The following is a 23785-nucleotide window of genomic DNA, read 5'->3' on the forward strand; positions in this document are numbered from 1 at the left end:
AAATTTGCCATTTGCAATGACGTGAATAGAACTAGAGGGTATTATGCTAAGCGAAGTTAGTCAGTCACAGAAAGACAAGTATCATGATTTCACTCATATGTGGAATTTAAGAAACAAAGCAGATGAACATAGGGGAAGGGAAGGAAAAATAAAATAAGATGAAAACAGAAAGGGAGACAAACCATAAGAGACTCTTAACTATAGGAAACAAATGAACTCTTAACTATAGGGAATAAACTATAGGGTTGCAGGAGGGAAGGTAGGTGGGGGGGATGGGGTAACTGGATGATGGGCATTAAGGAGGGCACTTGATGTAATGAGCACTGGGTGTTATATGCAACTGATGAATCACTAAATTCTACCCCTGAAACTAATAATACACTATATGTTAATTAAATTGATTTTAAATAAAAAATTTAAAAAAATAAAACACCTGTTAAAAATATAAACGGTTGGGGTGTCTGGGTGGCTCAGTCGCTTAAGCGTCTGTCTTCGGCTTAGGTCATGATCCCAGGGTCCTGGGATCACGCCCTGCATCGGGCTCCATGCTCAGCGGGGAGCCTGCTTCTCCCTCTCTCTGCCTGCTGCTCTGCCTACTTGTGCTCTCTCTCTCTGTCCAAGAACTAAATAAAATCTTTAAAAACATATATATATATATATATATATATATATATATAAATGGTAAAAAATTCAGAAAGTTCAAAAGAGGGGCACCTGGGTGGCTCAGTCAGTTAAGCATCTGCCTTCAGCTCAGGTCATGATCCCGGGGTCGTGGGATCGAGCCCCATGTCAGGTTCCCTGCTCGGCGGGGAGTCTGCTTGTCCCTCTGTCCCTCCCCCCGACTCATGCTCTCTCTTTCTCTCTCAAATAAATAAATAAAATCTGGAAAAAAAAGTTCAAAAGAGTAGACAGTAAAAAATATATCTCTCCATGTACAAGGTTGTTCAGAGCAACAGTTTCAATGAGAGTGAAAAACTAACATACCTGTTTGTCCCTACAGAATATATGCAAATACAGTGTAGGCTATTTGTAAGACCGGAGCTTACTTACAGAGTTTACTTACATAATATTTGTTGATGTATCTGTATGGGCATATACAAATGGAGATCTCAGATATAATGTGAGTGAATAGAAGCATCTGCAGAACCAGAGAGCACACTGTTTATGTGCATTACACACACCCCTAAATTCCTAATAGTAGTTGCATCAGAGGAAGAGAGAAATATTATGTAAAAGGAAAATGGGAACTCCAACTTCCTCTCTGATGTTTTATTTTATATATAAAAAAGACCTGAAGAGGGGCGCCTGGGTGGCTCAGTCATTAAGCTTCTGCCTTCGGCTCAGGTCATGATACCAGGGTCCTGGGATCGAGTCCCATATCGGGCTCCCTGCTCGGTGGGAAGCCTGCTTCTCCCTCTCCCCCCACCCCCCGCTGTGTTCTCTCTCTCGCTGTGTCTCTCTCTGTCAAATAAATAAAATCGTTAAAAAAAAAAAAAGATCTGAAGTAAATTTGAGAAAATGTTAACATTTGTTAAATCTGTGTAGAGTGTACACAGGTGTTTCTTCTTATTATTTTTGTTTGTTTTTCTTAAATAAAAAAGAAAGCTGCCCCTGGCTCCCCAGTTCACCCAGTTTCCTTCCCTGAAGGCAGCCTGTTATTTTTCCTTTGTCCCTGTCTAGGTCAGCCTCAGCATTAACAAGCACCTGAGTCTAATCTACATTCTTCATCTGATTCTCTCCTACCCACTTCAGGACCTGGTCTTATTAAATTCTCTTTGGATCTTCAATCTATTCAGTCCCTTTTCCTGCAGGTTTCTTCTTGACAAACATTCTCAGGTTTCTCATTTTAGAAAAGCTGCGCTCCCATCTTACTCCCTCAAGACACGAATTTTCTTTTGGTGGGATCCCAGTCGTTCCCAGGAGGGTGGTGTGGGCTCACCGTCCCCAGCTTCTTACACTGACTCAAGCCTCTTGTCTCCTCTCCTGGCTCCCCCACCCACCCATCTCCGGAGACAGACTCAAGACTTTTCTGCAAATCTGATACATTTGGCAGTCCCTTTCTTGACCTTGTCCCCTGCCCATACTTTTGGAAGCACTCCTTATCAGTCTCTTTTCTCACTTCCACACCTCAGCTCACCTCCTCTCTTGCCATCCCAGGCCTCTCCCATGGCCCACCAACTCTGTCTGCTTCTCTTCTCTCTTGTTTTTCTCTCCATTGACGACCTCACCAAGCCCCTAGACGCCAACCCTCAATGCGCATTTTGGGGAAGACACCCACTTCCTCTTGAATTCTCTTCCTGTGGCTTCAGAACCACCTTTCCAACTGTCTGAGGGTCATGCCCACCTCAAAATCCTACAGATAGAGTAAATTCGTCCTGCCAAGTTCAAAGTACTTACACAGAGTACGTAATTCTGTATTTCTGCTAGGTCAGTTCTTCCTAAATTTAATACGCATACAAGTCAACCTGGGGCGTCTTGTTGAATGGCAGATTCTGGTTCTCTAAGTCTGGGGTGGGGCCTGAGAGTGTGCATTTCTAACAAGTACCTGGGTGATGCCTGTGGGACCCCACACACAAACAGTAAGATGCTAGAGCGATTTCCATTCTCCAGGTCAGGGCTCTCAACTCTGTCTTAAACTTAGAACTACCTGCAGCTCATGCTAGGTATAACATGGTTTAAAAATATGCACATGGTTAGAAGATTCAAATTAATTAACTCTTCTTTTGCCTGGCCCTGGCCCAGATAAATGAATCAGAATTTCTGGGTGCGTGGCCTGGGCCACCTGCGTTTCAAGAATAACTACTAAGTACCTGGGCAGGCTAGGATTGTGGGAAAGACTGAAGGGACAGTGGTAAGACAAAGCCCCTGCGGAGCCTACCTATTAGTGGAAGTGGTGGTGATGAAACAGGAAAACAGACATCAATATTGGAGAGCATTTCAGGTAAGTGCTACAAAGGAAAGAGTGGAGTTCCGAGTAGAAAAAATCTGAAAAGGGGCTGCTTTAGTTAGGGTGGTCAGGAAAGGCCATTGTGCAGGGAGGACATTTGAGCTGAGAAATGGACATGTAAAGGTCTAAGGACAGAGAAGCATTTCAGGCTGAGGGAACAGTAAACACAAATGTACTGTGGCAGATCCATGCTTGGTGAGGAAAAGAAGGAACGTGAGTGGCGTAGGTGGAGCACAATGAGCAAGGGAGGAGCGGTGAGGGATAAGTCTTCGGGAGGCTAGAGGCTGATCATGAGCCTGCGGAGCACCATCTTCCCAAGGACAGAGCAATAGTAAGCCTCTAGAGGGTTCTACCCAAGCAAAGCCCTGTAATCAGACTTAAGCAAGCTGCTGTAGGAGGCCAAGGGTTAAAGCAGGACGCAGGTGTGAATGGTGGCTTGGAACACAGTGGGAGTAATGGAGAACCCAGAAGAGGGCAGACAGAGGATAAAGCCTGGAACAAGAAATAATAGAACTTGCTGATGAATGAATGGAATGGGCTTACATGAAGTAGAGACATAAAAGGACTTCTCTGTTTTTCAACTGAGACATCAGGGACATTTACTAAGATTTGAAATATTTGAGAAAGAGATGCTGAGGGGCTGCGTGGGGGAAATCAAGTTATGTCTGGGTCATCTTAAGATAATTACCAGACATCCAAGTGGAGGTGCTGAACAGGAAGTGGGATTTAAGATCTGTCTAGATATCTTTCCAGCCTTATTCCTCACCTTCAAGAACCCATTATATATGAGCCAGTCCTAATTCAAAGTGTCCTGATTCCAATTCTCACTATGCATTTTCCTAACTCTGTTCCTTCCTATGCTGTATCCTCTGTCCAATGTACCTTCGATCTTGGCCTTTTGAGACCCTAGTCCCACATTACAAACCATCTCAAGTAATCACTGTTCCCTAATATCTCTGTCATCAGTGAGCTGTGCCTCCTGGGGACTCCCATAAACCCTGATGCCTTGTTTGTGACATCTGTCACATTTTCCCCCCATGAGCTATTTGTGTGCGTTTACCTGCCCTGCTGGGCTGTAAGTTCCTGGAGGGCAAGGCTTGCCTCCTATTCTTTTACTGTATCCTCCATGATATCCAGAAATACACCCAGCACATAGAAGGCTACTCATTAGAAGTGTTGAATAAATGAGGATTAGGACATGTTCTGAGATGATCACCTGAGGTTAATCTAGTCATCAGTGATCAAAGGTGGCAGGTTTTCTTAACCCTGGAGGAACTGATGACTGCTGAGTCTCTGGGTCATTGGTATAGAACCACCTAGTACGACGCTAAAACTCTTGACACACGTATGCCATTGCTTATCTCTAAGTAGTAATGCATGCTTTAGGCCCAGAGTATATCCTTTTTAAAAAGTATTAATCTCATGTGTGAACTCACTAAAGACACCTATTGTTGGAAAAGCTGGTGGTATGTTCTTTCCCAAGAGAAAAACTCCCTTTGTAATTATCACCACTGCTGCCCAAGACCCAAGTTGCTAAGACTGGACTGTGATCCACTTTGCTTTCTGTGGGGGCATGTCTATTACACTGGGGCACTGGAAAAACTGGTGTTGAGCCCAGTTCAGTTTATAGCCTCATGCCCAATTTGTCCATGAGGCTTCATTATAATCCGATTGATTTATTATAGCGCATTTTGCCTCATGGCGTGCAAGGCATGGATTGTGTACTGGGGAAGAGAGAATGACAGGTCACATATTGAACAGTGGGCTCTTGGTACACAAGCTGGCAGACACTGAGAAAGTAAGAGAAAAACAAGACAGAAATGGAGAGTAGTGGCCATGAAGGGAGGCTGGGGTGTGGCCAGAGCTCATAGGGCACCATAGGTAAGGGATCACTCCTGCAAGAGGGGCATGGGGGCTGAGTGAGATTAACAGAGAAATAAAATAAGAAAGGATGGAGAAGTAATGGAGGCTGGGGGAGGAAAATGGTCAAAGAACGTTGTCAGTTCCCATAGCGATCATCTACTGAGTGTTGATTATGTGCCAGGCATTGTGATGAAAGCTTTACACAGATTGTCTGATTTACTTTTCCCACAACCTGTAGTAGATACTATTTAACCCATTTTACAAATGAGGAACTTGAGGATCAGAGAAGTTAAGTAACTTACTCAGAGTCACAGAGCTAGAATAGGCGAACTGGGATTCAGACCCAGGTCTGTTGGACACCAAAGCCTATGTTCGTAACGACTGCTTTATACTACCTGCTGATATGGACGGAGGGGCATTTCCTCCCACCAAGCCTGCTATAGGCTGAGAAACACAGTGTCTTCCAATACTCCAAAGAGCAAGGTACTGAGTGATGAGCTAAGTTAGAGGTGTTGTTAAAAAGCCCTGCTATGACTGAGCTGTCTGCTGGGGCTGAGGGTGCTCAGGGCGGAGATGCTCTCATCCATCATCAGGGAATACTCACTCCATTGTGTCGGGCCCCACCTAAATGTTTTTTTATTGTCTGCTCTTCACCATGAGTAATGCCACTTTCCATTTTAAGCTGGGAGCTTCAGGAGATGACCGCGTTATAAGCCAGAGTTTAAAGCTAAGTGCTGCCTGGGGGATTACTCACCCACTTCAAGACGTGGCCAACATCTCACCCTCCCACTCAAGATGCTGCTGGAATATCCTCTTCCTTGCCAAAGCCTAAAGGAAATCTGGCTTCCCCTAGAATCAGACTGGGAATGGTGCCAGGTTATCAGAAAGCTGGCAAGTTAACTAATTCTCCAAGTGAAACTACTGTGGTTGTTCTGGTCCCTGCCTGTGTGGTAAAGTTTGCTTGCTTATTCATTCATGTGGCACAGGCTGAGAGCCTACTATGTACCAGGCAGTCTGTTCCACGATAGAGATACTGCAGTGATCTAGATAGCTTTAGTCCTCGTCCTCAGGCAGTTAACAGTCTGGGGAAGATGAGCAGTTATAACAAGATGTCATAACCAGTAGAGTGTAAGAAATGATAGGACATGAGGAGCTCAGAGAGTTTGAAGCACTCACAGCTGAAGGATTTATGCCAGGGTAGGAGCTGACTGGGTTTCTTAATTGTAAGCAACCAAAATTGACTTTGACTGCTAATAAACAGAAAGAGAATTTAGAGAACCTGGGGTTGCCCCAAGAATCACTGGGAAGGTGTGGTGGTCCAATATCACAGGAAGGGTGTAGCCAGACCAAGACCCTGGGGGGTGGGTAATCCCTCAAACAGGGGATGTGGCTTCAGATACTGGGCAGTCAAAAGGATGACAAATGTCCAGGACAGCAGGTAGAAGTAAGGAAGGTAGGGAGGAGAAGCCCGTCTCAGAATGACCTAAGATAGTCTGAGTCACAGAAGCCAAAAGGAACAGCTTAAAGGGAGTGCTGCCTTATTGAGGGAAGCAGGCAATGGGGCCAGGCAGCCAAGCTCCCAGGGGTTTCTGTAGGGAGTGAAGTTTGCTGCTCAACCAGACTTTGAAGCTTCTGTGGGGAAACAGCCCTGTGGCAGCAGGTAAGGAGGAACTGTATTCTAAGCCTTTCCTTTTTGTTTTTAGGGCTCCTGGGGCCATTCTGGAAGGCCCCAGTTCTCAAAGGATGCCTTGAACTTATAAAAACCAGCTAAATCAGAAGAACGTTCTCCATATCATAGTTGGAAACGATGACAGAGATAAGCCAAGGAGATAATAATGATAATAGCCAATGTTGACTGCTTGTGCTAACATGAGCTTACATGCATTATTTCATTTACTCCTCATAATAAGCCTATTAGTTTACAGACAAACAGATGGAGGCACAAAGATTATAGATGACTTGGCCACAGTCCCATGGTCAGCAGATGGTGGAGAGGGATGCAAATGCAGATCTGCTTTACTGTAACTAGAGTCTGCTGACAGGAGCCACGAGAATGGAAAGGTCAGAGAAAGAAAAGTGAGAAATCATTTTTTTTTTTTTCTGTGCCAAGTGTATCATAAGAGATTGGAAGCCTAGTCCCTTACCTCTTACCTCTCGCATCGGTACCATGTTGAATCTTAAGGATAGCCACTGCTCCCAAGCAAGAAATTTTCAAATTTTATCTGAAGGGGAAAAGGCCTGTTTTCTAGAGGGAGTCTTGAGTGAGGAACTTGTAGCAGTAAAGTCAAGGTATTGACCCCTAGACTACAGCAAGAGCTATATACAGCATTTTTAATGGATTTTTAAAAGTAGAAATTTCTCTAATTATACAAATAATACATGATATTTGTGAAAAAATGAGGGAAGTATCGAAAAATAGGAAGAAGAAAACAACAGTCATCTGTAACCTCCCCATTCGATGATGGCTGTTGTCACATTTGAGTGTGTGTGTGTGTCTGTGTGTGTAATTTGTACTCTCACTTTCCAATGCATATATATGTCATACTGTCTTGTAAAATCAGTTCTTCGTATCTGAAATAATTGTTATTTGCCTTGATTTCATCCTTTTCCTCAAGGAAAAAGTGTATCAGAGTGTTCCATTTTGCAAATCTACTAAGTGAATATCAGTTCACAGAGTAGAGCATGGTATGTAATGCAAGCCTGTTTGTTCAAATAGGTGTGTAGATGACATGGGGCTCCCTGGGATGCACTGCATACAGTGTTTGTGAAAAGGCCTAGTTCTTTAAGGAGGACTTGGTTGTTCATCATTCACTGACATTTCTAACCAGTAAGCATTACCTGAAAAATGTATACTATACTGAGTAACCTCATCATTTATTAGATAACTATTTATGTATCAGGAGAGATTTATTTCATCATCTACCATATGGATAACATTCAAAAACGTTACATAGACAGAAACCAGAAGAGCGGTTTCTAGGACTGAGCTCCAAGTGGAATCCTGGTTCTGTCTGATCCCACTTCCCCTTCTCAAGCCTAGGGGACCTCATCTCCTTCGACATCCCTGCCAAAGGCGGTTCAAAGCCCCCCAGTCCAGCACACACAGGAACTTGGCTTTCTTGGGCAGGAATGCAGCTGGGCCTCTCCAGTCCTCTCTGAGTATCTCATCTGGGAGCCCACATGGCTCAAGCCAGCCCACAGCCAGGTCTGGTAGACCGCTGCTGTTGTCAGCTCTTGGCACACCCAGTGCCATCCATCTCTTGTCCTTTTCTCCCACTCATTGAGACAAAGTCCCACCAGTTCAGGAGCCCTGCGTGCTTCCTGTGTGCAGCCCAGACATCTGTTTTGAGTTGAGAGTCAGTGGCCGGTCAAGCGCCTGCACGATGCAGCTGGATTTGTTGATGTAAACAAAGGAGCTTGCATGTGAGTTTTCTGACCCCGAAAAGGCCCCATAGGGTGATTCCCTCGGGCCTCCGTCAGGATTTTAACCTTGTCCAAGGGGACAAGGAAAATGAACTTGAGTTTAGTTAATGAGCTACAGCCGAGAGAGAAGCAAAGCACTTGGGCCCTCTCTTTCCTTCCCTGTCTCCATGTAACCCTGTTCTCACTGGGCCATTCCTCAGCCTGAACTGAGGCCGGATCACTGCCGGGCGAGCCATGTGGGGCTCCGGGGAGCCACGGGTTAGCTGGCTCCTCTGCTCGTGGCGGACACTTTCCTTCACACCCCCAGTGCAGGGCTCCCTTCCCCCCTTGCTTTTTTCGCTTTGTGTTTCCATGCTTCGTTAGATTTTATCTTTACTTACAAAAGCAAACAGTTCATACCTAAATTTATGTTTTAACAGTTAACCATCTCTGGCCCCAGCATCTATTCTACTTTTTAGCTCCATGAAATTCCTGGGGTCCTCTTCACATAGGACATTTGCAAACAAAAAAACTAAATGATAATTCAGACCGAAGGACCTCCTAACTCTGGGAGTGACTGAATTTCTTCATTGCCCAAGAATGAAGTTTTTTCATCCATGAAACCGAGAATAATGGTATGCTCAAGTGCCACCCCATGAAATCATGAGATAACATCTAGGAAGCCCTTCATAAGACAGTACAAATTAATTAGACTTTATAGTTATATACTTCTTATTTTTTTTAATTTCCTAACATGCTATGTTTTGATCATTCTTACTTTTACAATTACCTTCTGTGGCAACTGGTGCTGGTTATATATTTCCAGTAGTGATACCAAATTTCCATGTGATATAAATTCCAGTTTGAACACTAACTCAACTTTAAACATACTAATTAAATGATAATTAAAGATAAATTCGAGCTGCATATATCTAGATTAATCAGGACAAATCGTTCTGTATATATGGAAAATGAACCCACTGGAAGAAAAGAAATGACCAAGGAAACAAGAAACCCCAACCAACCCCTAAATCAACCAACTAACCAACCAGGCAGCAGAAATCTCAGAGTAAACATGGACATCTGTGGCACCGTGCAAGATGATTTTCTTTCTTTTTTTTTTTTTTTTTAAAGATTTTATCTATTTGACAGAGAGAGGCAGTGAGAGTGGGAACACAAGCAGAGGGAGAGGGAGAAGCAGGCTTCCCACTGAGCAGGGAGCCCGATTCGGGGCTTGATCCCAGGACTCTGGGATCATGACCTGAGCCGAAGGCAGATGCTTAATGATTGAGCCACCCAGGAGCCCCACGTACAAGATGATTTTCAGTGGCTCTTTACCACCACCAAGACCAAAACAGCCAAATTAGGCATTTAGTCTTCATGGCCCTGCTTCTTCCTGTGTCCCCCACAACTTGCTTTTCTTATCCTGCCATCCTCACTGGAAAGCCTCAGGCATCTGACATTCTCGACTAGAACCATCTGGGTGTGGGTCTCCCTCAAGAATTCTATGCTCCAAATTACCATTCCGGTTGCCCAAATTGTGACTTTTTTTTTTAAGATTTTTTTTTTTTAAAGATTTTATTTATTTATTTGACCAGAGAGATACAGCAAGAGAGGGAACACAAGCAGGGGGAGTGGGAGAGGGAGAAGCAGGCTGCCTGCCAAGCAGGGAGCCCGATGTGGGGCTCCATCCCAGGATCCCGGGATCATGACCTGAGCCGAAGGCAGACGCTTAACGACTGTGCCACCCAGGCGCCCCTTTAAGATTTTATTTATTTATTTATTTATTTGGCAGAGAGAGAGACAGCAAGAGAGCACAAGCAGGGGGAGGGGCAGGCAGAGGGAGAAGCAGGCTCCCCGCTAAGCAGAGAGCCCAACGCGGGGCTCCATCCCAGGACCCTGGGACCTGAGCCAAAGACAGACGCTCAATTGACTGAGCCACCCAGGTGCCCCAAGACTCTTTAAAATAGGTATGTTTTTAAAATAATAGCCAGAAATCTTAGTTATCTGATTTAATAAATGTCAGCAAATATCCACTGAGCATCTACTAAGTGTGAGACAAGAGTGTGTCCATGGGAGAAGGGAGAGCATAAGATCCAATCCCTGTCCTCAAGGAGTTGAAAAGTCACTAGGGAGGCCAACCAGAGGATGCAAATAACTATAATTGATGGGTAGAATGTAGTGACTGCCACAAACAGCGCCAGCCAACACGCTGCAGGAGGAGACAATGAATTTGAACTTGGTGAGGATCAGGACAGGTTCACAATGGAGGCAGCACTGGCCCTCAGAGAAGCATCTGTCCTTTGAAAAGATTCTATTAACTCTTGTGGCTCCCCAGTTGAATTATTTTGAGTCCTGTGCCTATTCTGGGCTAACAACTGGAAGAAAGCTTAGCATCCTGACTTTTCTTCCCCGAAATGCGCCAGCTCCTTGCTCCGGGGGATCACGCAGTCTCCTCCAGCCAGTGAAACACACTGGGACACATGGGGCTCTGCACACGTCCCTGACTCCACCCACTGAATTCCTGCTCATCCTCAAAGGTTGCAGCTCAGTGTGACCTCCTCAGAGACACCTGGACCACTCTCCCCCTGCTGATGCACTCCCGCTCTCCGGCCACTGGTATCTGATTTCAATGGACGGAGAGAAGAATTGGCACTGTTTCAGATTATCTTAGCTGTTCACTTTTTTAAAAATGCAGTATCTCCCCCTACAGGAGTAAAAATAGACAAGAAAGCGGGAACTTGGCTTTTCTATTGCCTCTGTGTCCTCCGTGCCTGATAAATCATAGTATTTAATAAGTATTGGTTGAATGAATTAATGAGTAGTAATAGATCAACTCATCCCTTCCCTAGTTTTTTTCATCTCTCTGATCTGTTATTTTTGTGGGGAGAGATCAATGGTTTTAGAAAATATGTAGGATTAATGTCATACTGATGTAATCAATCAAAAATATTCATACTTGGGACCGCCTGGCTGACTCAGTCAGTAGAGCATGCAACTCTTGATCTCAGGGTTGTGAGTTTGAGCCCCACGTTGGGTGCAGAGATTACCTAAGAATAAAATCTTTAAAAATATATTCATCCTGGGGCTCAGTATGGCGACTGGCAATTAGCACAGTTTCTTGGGCTTTGGTTCATGAGAGGTTTTCTGCACAGTGCAGGTCTTTTCAGCAAAACCCACACACTGTGCGGCACAATAGAGCTCATCACCCCGCTCCCGCCCTCATTCCTTCCAGCAACTATTTAGTGAGCACGTATTACATACCATGACGTGCAAGGCACTGCAGATACAAAGCTGAGCGTCACAGACAAGGGCTCTGCCCTAATGGAGCAAAGTGGAGAGGGAGAAAGAGTCCGCGAAACAGCACCAGTGAAGAACAGAGGGATAAGGGGCACCCCACCCTCACCCCCGCCGGGGGGCTGGGCCTGCTCCTGGGGCTGGTAGTAAAAGAAGGCTTATTTGAGTACCATTTGAGGTGAAGTCTGAAGAAGAAGTAGGAATGTGCTGGGGGTGGGAGGCAACGTTGGCAAAGAGAGCTCCAGGCCAAGGGAAAAGCAAGTTCAAAGGCCCAGAGGTGAAAGCAAGCTTGGCACATTTATAAAATGGAAGCTCACTCTTGTTAGAGGCAACTGAAGGTCCGATGCCAGGGAACATGGGCCTTTTTATTCAACACCAAGACCAAGAGAGCATGGAGGCAGTGTGGGTCACTGATTGTGCCTTGGGAAATGCCTGGAATGTAAGCTCCATGGGGTAAGGACACTGCCAGCTTTATTCACCATATGAGAATGGGTCCAGGAACACAGCAGGGTCTTAATAACCATTTGCTGAGTGAATGAATGAAGCGCCCTAAGATGACCTCAGCTGTCTCTTCTAGTGTCACCAGGCCCCAAGGCATCATAAGACTGGGAGGCGTCTTGAGAGCTGGCTGGTCTGCTCCCTCCCCTCAGGCTGTCTGACCTGCCCTGAAAACTCTCAGAGGTGACACTATCTTGTGTATTTTAGAAGTATAGTGGCATGACTCGGAAATTCAGTTCTTGAGGTCATACACATGCAACTGAGGGGCAGACGATCTGTCCAGTCATTCGGTGAGTCACAGCAGGATGGACAGGAGCAGGGACAATAGTCCTTAATGCTCCGACTGGCAGGTCAGGTAGCGAGGGCACTCTGGCTCCCCAGCATTATCTGTCATCTGTTAAGATGCCCTGGTGCCTCATTTCTCAATCTGCGAGTGAAGATCAATGAGACCCACATTCTCAAAGCAGCGCCCTCAAACGCGGAAATTGTATTTTCTGGTATAGCTGGCAGACCCAAGTTTCTCTCACCTCTCAGTACCTCTCAGCCCTGGCTGACTGCTGCCGTCTCTCCCAGAGAAGGCCACTGCGCCTGTGATCCAGGATATCCTGGCTGGGAAGCTGGGAAGAACAGACACCACATCTGGCCTAGGCCCACAACGCTCACCCTATCTGAGGGGCCGCTGGCTCTCACTTGGGCTACTGCACCTGTTCCCTGCTTCTGCCTCACCTCCCCGACTTCTCCACTAAGCCCCCAGAGTGATGTTTTTAGAAAGCTAATCTGATCATGTCACACCCCAGCCCGCACTGCTCAGTGGTTTTCCACAGTCCTTCAGAGAGAAGTCTCCAGGGCTCTGCATGGCCTGACCCTGCCATCTCCAGCCACAGCCATCTCTCCTCATCCACAGCAGGCTATTTTCTCCCCAAGTGAAACATGCTCTTCCTGCACTCAGGATCTTTGCACAGGCTCTTCCTGCTACCTTCTTTTCCCTACTCACTAGGAATATAAATTCCACTTCTTCTAGGAAGTCTTCCCACCTCTCAGGCTCTGTAGGTCACCTATTATCTAACTTCCATGGTACCCTGGACTTCACTGCAACACTCAGTTCACTGGGAATCCCTTTTATGGTGGGCCTTCCCCACTCGAATGCAAACTTCAGGAGGTCCTCATTGTGTCTGCCTTATTCCCCACTATATTCCTCATGTCTGGCACAGCGGAAGCTCATCAAGTGAATAAATGAGGACTGCAATCTTGGAACTCTCGGGAAAAACTGGACCAATTAAAATAGGAGGCAGAGAGAAACGGAAACATAACAGAACCTCATTACATTGCTAAGCTAAATGACCCCTCTGCCCCCCTCCCCGGAGGCCTGATTTCATCTTATCATGGGCGTGTATATTGTGACTAGGCCTCAGTTCATTCTTCAGAACTGGTTTCTGGTTTGGATTGGAGACATATGGGCCTTGCCACCATGTGCCACCATGGTCAGTAGCCGGAGCTCTGTGACAATCCAAATCAAGTCAAGATGCACTGCCTGTGGCCTGTGCCCTCCGCTGCAGAGACAAACAGCCCTCCTGTCCCAGCCTCACACAGCAGAACAAGGCCAGAAGGACCTGGAGCCTTCACTCGTTTTGTCTTACCTTCTGTCTTATTTTCTTCCCCCCAACAAGGACAAACAATAATTCAGTAAAGGAAATATGAGTAATGGAAAGAAAGAGAAAAAAATAAACATATCAAAATGGGCAGTGTCCCTTGGGCCACTGCTTTTAAAGAAAACAAGAAGAGTCGATTTGGAGATATTTCAGTAACTTTGGAGAAAAAAGGAGAAAAATAATCAAGCTGGCCTCTCCCTTTCTAGGCTGGATTCCTTCTCTCTCTCTTGATATAGAAAGAAAGGATTTCTCAGGCCAGGGGTTGTCACTCTGGCATGCATCAGAATCCCGTGGGGAGATGTGTTGAGCTTGCAGGGGCCAGCCCCAACTCAGGTCCAGTGAATGAAAACCCCTGGGGGAGGGGCCCTCACAGGATCACCCCTCCACCCCTGCAGGGAGGGCCCTCTCCGAGGAACAAAGCTCAGGAGGCAAAGGCAGAGTTATGCCCTGTGCCCATTGACGTAAGGTACAGCTCAGGTAAGGAACACAGATGTGCTCCTGGGGTCCCCAGAGTCAGGTACTGAAAAGCTTGTTCAGGGGCGCCTGAGTGGCTCAGTTGTTAAGCGTCTGCCTTCGGCTCAGGTCATGATCCCAGGGTCCTGGGATCGAGCCCCGCATCGGGTTCCCTGCTCTGCGGGAAGCCTGCTTCTCCCTCTCCCACTCCCTCTGCTTGTGTTCCCTCTCTCGCTATGTCTCTCTCTGTCAAATAAATAAATAAAATCTTTAAAAAAAAAAAAAAAGAAAGAAAAGCTTGTTCAAAGTAAATGGAAGAGGCCTAAGAAAATCAAAAGAATTAGTGCAAAACATACAGCTTTATGAAACAATGAGCAATCAACCTGTGGACCCCTGGTGAGTCTTACCCTGTTTTGGTTAAAAACTCAGCAGAGGCTTTGTTACCTGGATCTCAGGAGTTGTGAAAGGAAAGCAAAGTCCTCTAAGCAAAGCAACCACTTCTCTCCTCTATGGAAGGGCGGAGTCGGAGTGCCTTAGAGAAAGCCAAGCAGCCTTTACAGTGCGTCCCCCCCATGGCAGGAAAGGATGAGGGGAGCAGGGGGCAACACAGCCCAAACCCAGGAGGGAGGCTGGGTCTTTTGCGAATTCCCAAGTTATGAAAGACAGTCATGATCCCATTTGTGGTGAGCTTATCACTTGCTAGGTACCGCGCGCTATTTGCTTTCCGTGCTCTTACCGAATGTGATCTTTACAACAACCGTGTGAGCAGGTACCGTTCACGCGAGGAAACCGATTCGGAGAGCGTGAGCGACTCGCCTGCAGTCACACATCTATCTATAAAGGGGCAAGTCAGAGATAATATCCGTCAGTCTGAATCACAGTGAGTTCTTAACTTGTATCTTGGCTGTCTCTTATTTTAAAGACAAGGACAGACACCATTTGGAATGTGACATGAGCAAGAATTCTCAGTTGTCTGCCATTTTTATTTGGCTGGGCCAAGCGTCACCTCAACCTGGGAGATGAACCAGGTTCTTATTTCAGTAAGTGTTACTGACGGCCTTCAATACATTGTGCTCTGTGGCAGCTACAAAAGCCCCAGATTTAGTAAGTGGGAGATGAGGTCCCCCTTGCAAGAATTTACTGTAAATTTACAAATTTACAGCGTATTAAAGAGACAGACATAAAACACTGACAGGTAGTTTTACCAGAGGTCTGGGAATTGCTGCATCATACAGAGTCACCGATGCCTGGAGATTTAGAGAGGAGGTGAGCTTTGAACAGAGGTCAGGACTGGTTTGTCAGAGCTGAGAGGTAAGGGTGGTGCAGCAAAGGACGAAAGCAGCCAAGTGTCAGTCAAAAGACAACTCTGCCTCAGGCCATTCTGCTCCCCCTTAGTCCGGGCCCAGCGGAGTCTGGCAAGTTCCCAAGCTCACGCTGGAAAAGCAACCCTTGGCTTGGGTCACGTGTCCAGAAATGCCTGCAGTGAAATCCCAAGAAGGGTGCTATGCATCCTCAGAGCACCTTGAGGCAAGGGGAGCAAGGCTCTCATTTTATGAGGTGACTTTGAAACCAAAGTCAGCAGGTCTGAAACTTTCCAATTAATTTCTCCTCTACCTTGAAGAGCAGACATATAAATCAGAAAGGAAGCACATGTAAGCCAAGGAGTAAAAATGGAAATTAAACCCACGATAGGTAGAAACTTTCAGAATATTTTGAGTAAAAACCTTAACAATATGCACGTGCTTTCCCCCGCAATTCCACGTCCATAAATCCTCCCAGGGGGAGGGGAGGGTGCAAGGCATGGGATGCAAGGATGACTATAGCAGTTTTGTTTATAATAGTGACAAACAGTACACAACCAAGTGTCCAACAAGAGAAGATTAGCTCACAGAGTTCAGCATGTCCACAAAACAGAATCCTATAATCCTCTGTAGCCATTGCAAATGGAGATGTAGATTTATGTTTATTAATGAGGGAAACAGTCCTAATGTATTTAGTCAAGTCTGGTTATAAATAAGCAGATTATAAAACTATACATATATATATATTTTTTACAAAATGGAATCATGTGATTCTACTTTCTTCAGACCAATCCTGAATCAATTGAATAGAATTGAAATCATATGGAATAAACTCTCTGATCACAGTGTAATTAACTTAGATATCAAAAACCATAAGATAACTAGGAAAACTGCCAATATTTTCAATTAAACAACACACTTTGAAATAATCCATCAAAAGAAAATTTATAGGGTAAGGAGAATTTATAGAGTAATTTAAACTGAACAATATACAAAATATAGAATATGAAAATTTGGGGAGGCAACTAAAACAATTATTAAAGGGAAACTTTTACCTTTAGCTGCTCATATTAAAAAAAAATTTAAGGTCTAATATTAATGACCCAATATTCTGCATGAAAATAAATAAATAGGGGCACCTGGGTGGCTTAGTCATTTAAGTGGCTGCCTTTGGCTCAGGTCATGATCTCAGTCCTGGGATTGGGTCCCCAGCGGGGAGCCTGCCTCTCCCTCTCCCTCTGCCTGCCACTCCCCCTGCTTGTGTGCGCTCTCTCTCTCTGACAAATAAATAAATAAAATCTTTAAAAATATATTAAAATTAATTAATTAATTAATTAATTAATTAATTAAAGGGCAAAGTAAAGCAAAAGTAAGCCAAAATAAGAAAAATGAAAAATAAAGATAGCAACAAAATAGAAATCAGGCAAACAATGCAGAAATCTAAGAAAGCAGAAAGCTGTCTTTCTGTTTCAGAAAATCTGAGATATTCCTATATATAAGACCCTGTATAAAAGGCTTATATCTCTATGAATAGACATGTTAACAGAAGTTGTCTTTGGCTGATAGGATCAGGGACAATCTTTAAAGACTTCTTATTGACGTTCATCTGTATTTTCTTTTTTTTTTTTCTATCCTTCTTTTATATTTGAGGGCTCCTAAGGGAACTGACATCCTCTGCTTATTTGCTGAAAAGCAACAGACCCTATTAACCCTTTGTTTCCCAAAGGAGGGGCATGGGCCCCTGATGATACAGAAGTTCTGAGTGGTATGAAGATATCTTTCAATCACACTGCAGAGAAAAAGGGGGCCCCCTTTGAAGTTTCCTTCAGTTATTATGACTGTATTCAAGGAGACAGCTTTGGTTTGGTGCAACTATGTTTTCGAATGCTTTCCTCTCTTTGCAAGCAAAAGGGCTGCAGGGGCAGGAAGCAACACCTAAGCAGAAGCTAACCACAGCTGCCCTTCACTGTGTTTATCTCGAGGACTGCCTTCTGTTCATGGGATGCTTTTGCATTAATACTCGAGAGAGATAGCTTCCTTCAAACAAGGAAATGAAATTGAAGTAAAACCACACATCAGTAGTTTAAATAGAACTCACAAATAAGGAATTTGGTCAGGGGATAGCAATCAAAATGATGAAGCTAGCACACGTGTACTGCAGTCCCAAGGTAAGTGGTGGGAAGCTCTGGGGAGGAAGAAACTGCCCCTGAAGAGTATCAGTGTGCCCTGGACTGTCCCCATGGGTCCCTCAGGCCTTGATTCCTGTCTGTCGTGTCACTGAGGTATCAAAACAACAGCACGGAAATAGTAAATGTGCAATTTGCTCAGGTGATGGCCCAGGCAGTAGGAAGACCATTTCAGAACAGGATTCCAAGTCCAGATAAATCCTGCTGGGAGGATGATTGATGTGGGAGGTTTCTAAGAGCAGATAACATTTCTTTGCAATGTTTGCCCAGAGGAAAGAGGCCCTTCCACAGGAAGAAGGTCAAGGCCGGTCTATTTTTATAAAAGCATTTCAAGTGGTTTAGTGGACTTATTTCCTGTGGTTCCCAGGAATCCTGCAGCAGGCTCCCAGGAGGATGTTGGTGATAGGGAGCAGAGACTTGATGAGTGACAATCAATAATTATCTCTATATTTGCTTCACTTTTTCCAATAAAAATAATCTAGGGGAAAAACACTTGCTCTAGAAGAGCAAAGTTCACAACAACAAAGAGCAGAATGGGACATGAAAGTCCCTTAGTGTGCGGGAGAGTCCCGAGGTCAAGATTTTGCAAGCTGAAGATTGATTTATTCACTCATTCCCTTTTATTCAACAAATAATCGAGCATCCCCTCTGTGCCAGGCACTGTTTACGGGCTGGGAAGAAGATGGTAAATAAACATGGCTTCTGCCCTCCAGGAGCTTACAGTTTACTGGGCGAGGAAGAGATCAGACAGGTCACCACATGGAAGGATATATACTTAATCACAAATGGCAGGAAGCATTGGGAAGGAAAGAACAGGAGGTACAAAAGAGACTAATGGAGGTGGGGGTGGGGGCAGAACTTAGACTGGGAGGTCAGGGAAGACCTTTGAGGGGGTGGCTTCCGCTGCCATTGAAGAGTGAGCAGGAGCCAGCCAGGGGAAAGTGCTAGAAAGTGAACAATGTGTATGAAGGCAGCTATGTGGAAGAGACCACACTAGACTCAAGGATCCAAGAGAAGATAGGAGTGGAGGAGTGACTGGAATATAGTGGGCAAAGGGAGGGAGTGGTGGAAGGTCAGACCAGACCATCCAAGATCTTGCAGGCCATGGTAAGGATTCAGATTTTACTTTATGGAAATGAGAAGCTACAGAAGGTTACAAGCAAGGGGTTGATGTACGTTTCCAAAGATCCTTCTGACTCTGTATAAAAACGATGGGGGTCCATGGACAAGAGAGGAGGCTATTTTAGAAGTTAAGAAGTGGACTGGACTGGGCGTTGACAGGAGGTACTAAGTACATAAATTTGATAGCTCTTAACTTGACCATAAGAGATTAGGAATTCTACCAGCATACGGAGCTGGGACTAAGGTGAGGCAAGGGAGACACTTGCTTTGGGCACAAAATTTACTCAGAAACCAAGATAAATAATACTTTAGTGCAATATTTTTTTTAAGTTTATTTATTTATTTAAGTAATCTCTACACCTAATGTGGGGCTCAAAGTCATGACCCCAAGATCAAGAGTCGCATGCTCCTCCAACTGAGCCAGCTGGGCACCCCTTTAGTGCAATATTTTTAAAAAATCAAATTTCGGGCAAAACAATCCTTGATGAACAAAATATCAAATTTCTTTTAAAAAGACAGGATCAGCAACAGTGCTGTGCCAAGCCACATAAGGAGCCTGAGGCAAAAGGAAAACGTCTGTAATATTGTCTGTATTTAAAATTTTGATTTTTTGTTCATTTCCTACTCTTGTCTGGCTAGCTGACCTTCCCCACTGTAAACCAAGAGGTCACCATGTCATTTTCTGCTCTTAAAATAGATACTACGCAAAGAAAACTAACAACAAAAATCATCACAAGCCCCCTGGTAGTACAGATGCTCTTCTTTTTCCTGATTCTGGAGACTCTGAGATAGAAAGTGCATCATAGTTGCTCCATAAATATTTCTGATAATGTTAATGGCTAACATCTATCAGGCTCTTCATATGTCAGGAACTTTGCCAGAAACTGGTAAATACAATGATCTAATTTTATCCTCACACCAATCCTGTGAGGTAGGTATAGCATTATCCCTGTTTTACCATGGTTGGCATATACTTGGTTAGCACTTAGTGAATACAGGAAGCCAGAAAGGGTGTACAGATCAAAGGGAAAATGAGAGAAAAGAAAGTGACGGGCCTCATACTATTCCTTAAAAGTCCTATCTGGATAACCAGTGATTCCAACTCCCTTGGCAAACACTCTTCTCTGACAAACACTAATTACCACACTTAAATGGACCTGTACAGAAAGGACTATTTTTGGTAAGTTAGGTGTTTTAAACCGAACAGCTTTTCTAAGAACATATTTCTTGAATTCGTTCATTCCCAAATATTTACTGAGCAATCAGTATGCAACAGGCACACATCTAGGTACTGTCATGTGTGAGCAAATCAAACCTGAATGTGGGTCCTCGTGAGACTTATAATCCAGTGTGTGCGTGTGCGTGTGTGTGCTGAGAGTTGTGTTGGCATGAGACAGTCAATAACTAGGAAGCAAACACATGTATAAGATCATAAATTATCATAAGTGTTATAGAAGTATAGACAGGGAAGTGAGGGGAGCTACCCTGTATATGGTGGGCCCGACACAATAGACTCAGGGAGGCAGGTATCCTGCTTCCCATAATACTTATGTTGCTGAAAATGCCGTGTGAAGAATGTTTGCAAATCAAATCAACCAAACTCCCTTCACAGAGTGTGAAACTTTACAAACTAATGACTTATTCCTATCGAGGACAGTTTCAAAAAGCAACACCATTTACTTATTTTCTACCCAAACACATCTATGGAAAAGGTCTTCCCACCACTGAAGGTCAAGAATACAATACTGGAAAACATTGGAAAATGTTCTGCCTTCTGTCTGCCCCACCCCCGTGGGCCCATCTAAATGTCTAGATTTATGGAATTCCCGAGGAGCCCCACGAACCCGCCAACACCAAGGAGGAACCAAGGAATGTAGGACCTTTGAAAGCCAGCAGAAATTATGCACAAAATGATGGCAGCCTAGCGAAGTAAGGAGAAGTCCCTTTGACGTTTCTTTTTCCCTCCTGTTGCCTAATCTACTTTCAAAGGCCAATAATGTAGAAATTCTCCATTTTTCAAACAACCCCACCCAACAGAATAGCACTTTGATCTCGAAAGCATGAGAAAGGAGCAGTGGATGGTGCAGGGTATAAATGGCTTTGAAAGGTCAGTCAGAAAAAAGAAATAAACAAGGAGAGGAACCATGAGGAGTTGAAGGAATAAAAGCAAACCATGCTTTGAACTACCTGCCAACTTGAAAGCAAACTCCCCTGAGAGGCCACGGATGACAGATGAGTGTATTATCAAGGTTACTGGTACCTACCTATGCTTGCGAGGTGCAACCCGCACCTTCCTGGTGATGCTAGACACCGGGGGCAGGTTTATCTTAGTTTACCCTCTTGGATACAAGATTTCAACACACTTCCAAGCTCTTTCATCCCTTATCAAACACCAGTCCTTGCCCGGGGCCTTCGGTGATACTCTCTTACTTCATCTTCTTCCCATAAAACCCACCTGGTTCCTGCCAACAGCTGGGTTGTGGATAGGGCTGCATGTGGAATACCAATGACATGCTCACAGGACCACGGGAGCCATTGGGCCTGCTGAAACAGGGCAAAATGTGAGGATGGGAGAATGGTCCCTTTTGGACTTTCTGTGTGGGATCAAAGAGAGCTGGCAAGTGAAAGGAACCTCTAAAAATAGCCGAAGTCCTTAAAAAGAAATCATGCAAAGGGAAACAAGGTTTATACTGTCCTAATGTAGGCTCTGCAAAAACTAAGGCCTGGCAGGCTGATGCTGGGACAGCTTATTATTTTCTTCCGGCCCTTTGGTGGAGACACCCACTGGGTCCCTTTGCAAATCCCGGGCCCTGCTCCCCCGCCTGCTTCCTGCATAGCGCTAGAAGCCTCCGCAGGAATGTAGCTCTGCTGGGGCACAGCCGGGGCCTCCATGGCCCACTTTCAAGATCCAGAATAGACTCTGACATGTGAAATGAGCTCCACGGGGTTTACAATCCTCCTTCGTATCCAAGTACCTTAAACACAAAACCTCATGCCGGGATTGCTAACCATTCTTCCAGAGACGCCTGGATATCATGTCTGGCAGAAATGTGAGTTTTGTCCTTTTTACTCTTCAGTGTTTTGAATGAGCATGGGGCCCGTGGAAATGAGGCTGCCCAACAGAGGGCTGACATAATAAATGGATGTCTTAGGGCTCAGGGTTTTGTTCTTGGCTAAGCTACAGATTTGCTTTGATAAGCTGTTCAGCCTCTCTGTGTCACACTTCTCTTGGCTAGAGAAAAAGAGAAAGGGCTCATCTATCCCACGTCATAGGAGGAATAGAAAATACAAAATGATTATCAAGTATCTCATGTAGTATCTAAACACAACAGGCATCCAGAGATGCCTGCTTACTCATGTAAAATGCTTTGTGAAACTCCAAGTGCCATAAAAAGGTAAATAACCAATGCTGTAAACCATAGGCTCTTATTAACAACCATAACAACACCTTTTATTTCCTAGGCACTAACTACATGTGAGGCCCTTCCCAGGCCTGCCTTGCTCTATTCCTCCCTCACAGCACCGATACGAGATCAGTATGCTTAATAGCTTCATTTTACAGATGAGGCAGCTGAGGATCAGAAAGGTTAATGACTTGCCCAGTCATGCAAATTGTTAATGACACAGCAGAAACCAAACCCAGGTCTATGAGAACTTCCCTTTTTCCTGGCCTTTCCAGCCCAGTCGGAAGTAGGACTATCCACTCATTTCCCCCAGTGGGCTCTGGCCTTAGCCCAGCCCCTTGAAAGCAATGGCAATTGATTCTACTGTGACAAAGGCCAGGAGGGACTTGACTGCCACTGGGTCATCTTGGGAAAGCATCACAGTGACGATCAGAAAAGTGCTGGTGGGGGTATTTATCACACTGAGCTGAGAAAGAGGACCATTCTGTGTCAAGGGAGGAACCTGCAAAGACTCCATTCAATAGACACAAGTATCTGTCGATGGGGCTGTGTGAGTTATGGGTGCTGGGAGGGCTTGGGGAGTAAACAGAATAGAGAAGCTAAGGATCAGTTATCTAAAGGCCCTTTTGTCTCTTTCCCGTATTTCTTTGGCAGTTAAAATCATGGACTCTGCAGTTAGAAAACGCTACGTTCAGATCTCGGCTCTAACATTGATTTATCTGCGTGACCTTAGACAAACTGTTTAAACTCTCCAAGCCTTGGTGTCCTTCACTGCAAACTGGGGATAAAAAAAGCAATGCCTTGAGTTCAGTTCAGGGCAGCCTCCTTATTCAATTAATTAAACTTTGGGACATGACCAGGCTAGGGTAGATGATTACATAGAAAATATTATTCTATTCATTTATCTCTCAGCCGAAAGAAAGAAAGAAAGAAGGGAGGGAGGGAGGGAGGAAGGGAGGGAGGGAGGGAGGGAGGAAGGGAGGGAGGGAGGAAGGAAGGAAGGAAGGAAGGAAGGAAGGAAAGGGAAAAGCAATGCCTACCCCACAGAACTTCTCTGAGGATTAATTAAAATAATGTATGTAAAGCACTTAGGACAGTACCTGGTACATAGTATATGTTCAAGAAAACGTCACTACTTTATGATATATGAACTTATTTGATTATTTATGGGTATGTCCAGAATAGGCTATTGGGAAACATACGGTAGGGCAAGCCCTCAGCATTTCCAGAGATAACAAACACATACTTCAAAAGACTGAGCTTGGAGAAGCCAAATTTTGTAGGTCAGGAGGGAAGAACAAAAAACACCTAGCAAGCAGACCATCTTCCTACGAGTTGGAAGGTCAGCTGTCTTGGAGAAAGGAATGTCCTTGTGGGCTGGTTCTGGAGATTGTAACTTGCACAACATTTTCAAAAGAGTTTTGGAGGCACATCAGTGAGAGCAGCCTGGAGAGCGGGCCCAGAGCCCCTGCAGAATCACTTTGCATTTGGCTGGAAGCCCAGGGCTCTAAAGCATCAGTCTGTAGGAAGGATACATCCACGTAGGAAGTGTGGAGGTCTTCAGGCTGGCCGAGAGCCTACAGGATGCTCCGGACGGAGGGGCACCAGTACCTGGGGCCCGCAGAGCATGCCGCTGCACCGGGGCATGCGCAGTTTCTCCTCT

At 44.9% G+C, this 23785-nt stretch overlaps 1 protein-coding gene, 1 long non-coding RNA gene and 1 other non-coding gene across 8 annotated transcripts in view; 2 read left to right on the top strand and 1 right to left on the bottom strand.

Moving 5' to 3' along the window:
• Window positions 1–23785, bottom strand: part of LOC118550951 (uncharacterized) — a 360365-nt gene that overhangs the window by 57866 nt on the left and 278714 nt on the right. The window lies entirely within an intron of this gene.
• The window catches only part of FGF1 (fibroblast growth factor 1), a 93569-nt gene that overhangs the window by 42190 nt on the left and 27594 nt on the right, over window positions 1–23785 (top strand). The window contains exon 1 of one of the 6 annotated variants that reach the window (XM_036099124.2): window positions 21530–21768. The exons of the other annotated variants lie outside the window; for them this stretch is intronic. The gene's annotated coding sequence lies outside the window, so the exon portion shown is untranslated. Of the gene's footprint in view, window positions 1–21529; window positions 21769–23785 lie in introns of those variants that run through there. 6 annotated transcript variants of the gene reach the window in all.
• On the top strand, window positions 22917–23043 carry LOC118540101 (small nucleolar RNA SNORA36 family). Its single transcript, XR_004919465.2, has one exon. It is a non-coding gene; the product is annotated as a small nucleolar RNA SNORA36 family (small nucleolar RNA).

The sequence above is a fragment of the Halichoerus grypus genome, chromosome 2 (genome assembly GCF_964656455.1).
Source record: "Halichoerus grypus chromosome 2, mHalGry1.hap1.1, whole genome shotgun sequence".
NCBI classification, from domain to species: Eukaryota; Metazoa; Chordata; class Mammalia; order Carnivora; family Phocidae; genus Halichoerus; species Halichoerus grypus.